The sequence below is a fragment of the Rana temporaria genome, chromosome 4, assembly GCF_905171775.1.
Source record: "Rana temporaria chromosome 4, aRanTem1.1, whole genome shotgun sequence".
NCBI classification, from domain to species: Eukaryota; Metazoa; Chordata; class Amphibia; order Anura; family Ranidae; genus Rana; species Rana temporaria.
In genome coordinates, this window is record NC_053492.1 from 277,237,769 (window position 1) to 277,243,768 (window position 6,000).

Here is a 6,000-nt window from a genome sequence, read left to right on the forward strand (position 1 = left end):
GATCATGTGGCCACTGGCGTCCTAGCAACTGATGGTGTAAATGGTTTTGGGCACACCTGCACAGCATTCTCAGTTGCTAGGAGGTAGACAGCCATTTGCGCTCGATCATTCAAAGATGCTTGTAGCCAACACATATACACATATTGTCATTTTGTAGCAGTAGTAATGCTAGGGCTAGCAGTATGATGTATATTACAGGTTGCAGTTATATAGTTGTGTGTTGTATGTGATGTACTGCACAGTTCACCGAATGGAGCAGTCTAGATTTAGTCACGTATAGAAAGGACACCCCAATACACTCAGCACACCACCAATCTGTGTGCCATGATACATTTACAGTATGTGTTGCAGCAACACAGGTGATGATATACAGTATTACCTCCTGCCCTCAAGTTCACAATTACAGATATTTTTCAATTCGCATATATTTGCATTAATGAACATAAAAAGTCCAGCAAACATTTTTATTAGTCTGTATACTAAACGGTCATATTTCCTGTGAAAAACTCTTGGCATATAGAACTGTGTGCGCTCTTTTAAAGGAGTTAGTGACATCACCGCATTGCCCTCTTTAAGAAATTAAAGATGGATGCATAAATAATTAACAAAATAATTCAATAAAAGTTGTGAGATTACTAACACTTTTAGCATAAACACTCAATTTTAAAGGTTCTTTATATGTAGCAAATATGCCCCTATCCTAAAATAAAAAAGATTTAAAAAGTAAAAAAATCTGTATTTTTTTTTTTTTTGCTTTATTGTAGAATACATGAGGCCACAAAATCATTTGTTTCACACATAGTTAAGTACTTGCTATTCTGTGCTGGTTTGCTGTTTAACATTTTGACATTATTCTGTTTTTTTCATTCATAATGTATGAAGCTACGTGTCACAAACTTTTGATGTTTCATTGTGGTGTGCTATGACTTGAAAAGGTTGGGAACCACTGATACAGAGCAAGGAACTTGGTTAAAATTTCATGCAAAGTACTGATTTACAACAACAAGGCGTGGAGACCTGCTTACTTTGCAATTTCTTGCAAAAATGTTATCATTTTGCATGCTCTAAACTAATTTGATGTTTCATTCAGTTGAATAGGACAGAAATCCTTGGAAAATTTGCAGACCATTTTTATAATGTTCGGTCATAAACGATAAAGAAACGATAAAGAAAAGCTTATATATTCAGCAAGAATCAGCATAAATTGTAGAGAGTTGGTCTATAGCTTGTATCAAGGCAAAATACACGTTTTACTATCTTTAGACTTCTTTATTGTAGATTTCCTGCAAAAAGGCTAATTATTTAATCTGTTTTCAATCATTGGCTGCTTTCTGTATCAACTACTGAAAAGCGACTTTAATTACTTATTTTGTTTTCTATGTCACTGCAAAAAATATTAAAGTGTATGTGAGCAAAAAATCAATACCTTTATAGAATGCATGCACATTTTTTCATGTTGTATTCCTAGGAAAACAATGCAAGTACAGAGAAATATCTGAAATCCAATGAGGTTGATTTACTAAAACTGTAGAGTGCAAAATCTGGTCCAGTTGTGCATGGTAGCCAATCAGTTTCTAACTTCAGTTTGTTCAGGTAAGCTTTGACAAAAAAAATAAAACTGAAATTTGTGTGGAGCTGCATCAAATTTTGCTCTCTCCAGTTTTAGTAAAACAACCCCAGTGTGTTTTTAATGGGAGATGTAGTTATGGGAGTGTGCCTATATCATCAGAAACTGAGCTCCCTGCACCAGCACCTGCCCCTGCAAGAATTTTTCAAGCCTAATGATAATGTCACAGAGAGAAAAAAAAGCTGTTTCTTCCTACAGGAACAAAGTAAAAGGAAAAAAAATGCTGGGACATGTGCCAAAGCCAGGGTCGTCAATCAGTCGATATCGGACAAGTAATGGGTAGAACGCATTCCATGGTTGCCGACCCCGAAACCTGAAGGGGCCATGGAGGCATTTAGTGGACCCGCTGTGTTTTCCTCCCTGCATCTGAATGTTGGCAATACTCACTTATCTTCCTCTCCCTCCCGCCAGTATTCAGCTGCTGTAGGGGGAAAAATACAGCCATCAATTCCACTAAATGCAGTCCCTTCTGCCCCCCCTCTCTAGATTCAACTGCCTGGTGTTGCCTAGCCCCCTGTGTGCTCGGTTTCTCAGGGATATGTCAGGTTGGAGAGCAGGGAAGGGGCTGGTAAATGTGTAATTTACTGGCCCCTTCCTTTTATGAATGAACGAACGAACGAACGAACGAACGCAGTCACTGATCCATACTGACCACTAACTCTGTCCATTCATAACTGAAACATAATAATAATAACATGTGTTTACTATGCTCCAGTTTGAGAATGAATAGGAAGCTGCTCAGCATAGAGCACTTCCTGTTCATTCGCTGTCCAGTGCAGGTGAGGCTGCAGAGAAAGGTACTGGTGAATCAGTCCCTTTCTCTGTCTCAAACATGAGACATTGGGGGTCTTTAAATAATACAAATAAAAAACTATTGCCCTACTGACACTTCCCATGCACTGTTCATTGCCCTGTCCACTGCTCTAATGACTGACACTGTTAACTTTTAAGTTAGGCTAAATTTATATTTTTACAGTGACATTTATTTTTCTTATTATTTAGTTAGGCTTTGCTACTTAATTTATTTGCAAACAGGGTGTCAAACCCTGGTGATCTTTAATGTCTTTCATGTTGTTCAAGTAAATCTCTACCTCGAAAAAAGGTTGCCTACCCCTGCTCCAGAGGAAGAGGGATGTTTGTAGTTAAATGTGCATAACACCTGGCCATACTTAACTTCTATTGCTGGTACTAAGAGGACAGGGTGTACATATCGGGACTGCAATTGCAATGTCATCCTTGCTTCACACAAGATACTTACCTGGAACAAGCTTGTGCATATTAGGTGCTAGGACATGATCGTTCCAAATCCACAAATCACCAGGTTCAGTGGTCCCCTTGGATATTTTTTTTTTAATATGGCAAGTGACATATCTGCCACTGTAACTACAAGGGTAACCAAATCCAAAGACTTAAAGCTTAAGTTTAGTTAAAAAAAAAAATTATTTTCTATATTACCCATCTGTAGAGATGAGCCCGATGTTCGAGTCTTAGCCTGTTTTACGAATAGCGAACATTATGCAATGTTTGCAGAAAATTCAAAAGCCGCACAACACCATTTAAAAATCTATGGGAGATTAACATGAAAAATCAAAAGTGGTAATTTTAATCACTTAACCACTTAAGCCCCGGACCAATATGCAGCCTAAAGACCCAAGGGGTTTTTACAGTTCGGGACTGCGTCGCTTTAACAGACAATTGCGCGGTCGTGCGACGTGGCTCCCAAACAAAATTGGCGTCCTTTTTTCCCCACAAATAGAGCTTTCTTTTGGTGGTATTTGATCACATCTGCGGTTTTTAGTTTTTGCGCTATAAACAAAAATAGAGCGACAATTTTGAAAAAAAAGCAATATTTTTTACTTTTTGCTGTAATAAATATCCCCCAAAAACATATATAAAAACATTTTTTTTCCTCAGTTTAGGCCGATACGTATTCTTCTACCTATTTTTAGTAAAAAAAATCGCAATAAGCGTTTATCGATTGGTTTGCGCAAAATTTATAGTGTTTACAAAATAGGGGATAGTTTTATTGCATTTTTATTTTTTATTTTTTTTTTACTACTAATGGCGGCGATCAGCAATTTTTTTCGTGACTGCGACATTATGGCGGACACTTCGGACAATTTTGACACATTTTTGGGACCATTGTCATTTTCACAGCAAAAAATGCATTTAAATTGCATTCTTTATTGTGAAAATGACAGTTGCAGTTTGGGAGTTAACCACAGGGGGCGCTGTAGGAGTTAGGGTGCACCTAGTATGTGTTTACAACTGTTTGGGGGTGTGGCTGTAGGAATGACGTCATCGATCGTGTCTTCCCTATAAAGGGAATGACGCGATCGATGCGCCGCCATAGTGAAGGACGGGGAAGCCGTGTTTACACACGGCTCTCCTCGTTCTTCAGCTCCGGGGAGCGATCGCGACGGAGCGGCTATAAACAAATAGCCGCGCCGTGGTCCCGGATCGCTCCCCGAGCGGACCCGACCTCCGCATGTAGCGGGGGGGGTCCCGATCGGACCCCCCACCCGCTAATAGGCGAGGACGTACCCATACGCCCATGTGCCTGTACGTGCCATATTGTGGACGTATATGTACATGGGCTGGTCCTTAAGTGGTTAAACCCCCTTACCATTTGGCCAAAGACCAGAGGACTTTTTGTGATTTGGCACTGCGTCGCTTTAACTGACAATTGCGCGATCGTGCGACGTGGCTCCCAAACAAAATTGACATCCATTTTTTCCCACAAATAGAGCTTTCTTTTGGTGGTATTTGACCTCTGCGTTTTTTTGCGCTATAAACAAAAATAGAGCAACAATTTTGAAAAAAAAACAATATTTAAAAAAAAACATTTTTTTTCCTCAGTTAAGGCCAATACATATTCTTCTACATATTTTTGGTAAAATTGCAATAAGCATTTATTGATTGGTTTGCGCAAAAGTTATAGCATCTACAATATAGGGGATAGTTTATGGCATTTTTATTAATATTTTTTCTTTATTAGTAATGGCGGCTATCAAAGATTTTTATCATGACTGCGACAATATGGCTGACACATTTGACACCATTTTGAGACCATTGTCATTTTTACAGCGATCAGTGCTATAAAAAATGCTTTGATTACTGTAAAAATTACACTGGCAGTGAAGGAGTTACCCTGTAGGGGGCGCTGAAGGGGTTAAGTGTGACCTAGGGAGTGCTTTCTAATTGTTGAGGGGGCTTGGCTTGTCGTGACACATCACTGATTGCTGTTCCCGATGACAGGGAAGAGAGACGATCAGTGACATGTTACTAGGAAGAACGAGGAGATGTTGTGTTTACACTGACATCTCCCCATTCTTCAGCTCTGTGACCCGATCGTGGGACACTGGCGGACATCGAGTCTGCGAGTCCCACGGGCACGGTCATGAAGCTCGCGGCAGGGGCACATGCGGGACTTTTAAAGTAACGTATATATACGTTACTCTGCCCAGCCGTGCCATTCTGCCGATGTATATGTACAGGAGCCAATCGAGAACCGGTTAAAGGCTCATATGCAAGTTATTGTCATAAAAAGTGTTTTTGGACATGGGTCCTGCCCCAAGGGACATGTATCAATGCAAAAAACTTTTTGGGAGCTGTGATTTTAATAATGCTTAAAGGGGAAACAGTAAAAGTTAAATATTCCTTTAAATTTCGTGCATGGGGGGTGTAATGAATTGTCGGAAACCCCTGTGGCATAAGAGGGGGTCTTGGGGTCCCCTTGTAAAAGGGGGCTTCCAGATTCCGATAAGCGTCCTGCCCGAAGACCCACACATCCACCGGGCAAAGGTTGTGGGGATGAGGCCCTTGTCCCCATCAACATGGGGACAAGGTGCTTTGGGGTCAGACCCCAAAGCATCCTCCCCATATTGAGGGCATGTGGCCTGGTACGGTTCAGGAGGGGGGGCAATATCTCGCCCCCTCTTTTCCTGCGACCTACCAGGTTGCGGGCTCTGATAAGGGTTTGGTATGGAATTTTGAGGGGACCCCTACGCCTTTTTTTTTTTTTGGCACAGGGTTCCCCTTAAAATCCCTACCAGACCTTAATGGTCTGATAGGGATTTTGAGGGGGACCCCTACGCAATTTGTTTATTTTAAATTGGCGCATGCCATTTTTTTCAATGAGTTTTATCTGTATTGCCGAGACCTGACAATTCATTACAGCCGCGAGTAGTTTTAAATTACTTTTTTTCCTGTGGAAATATAATTTTGCTGTGGGACTGTTCTAAACATGGGAAAATGTGACACTTTACAGGCATACTATAGACACCCCCCAGGCAAGAAATTTATTGTTTCACCTTAAGCATTATTAAAATCACTGCTTCCGAAATAACTTGAGTTTTTAAAACTGTTTTTGC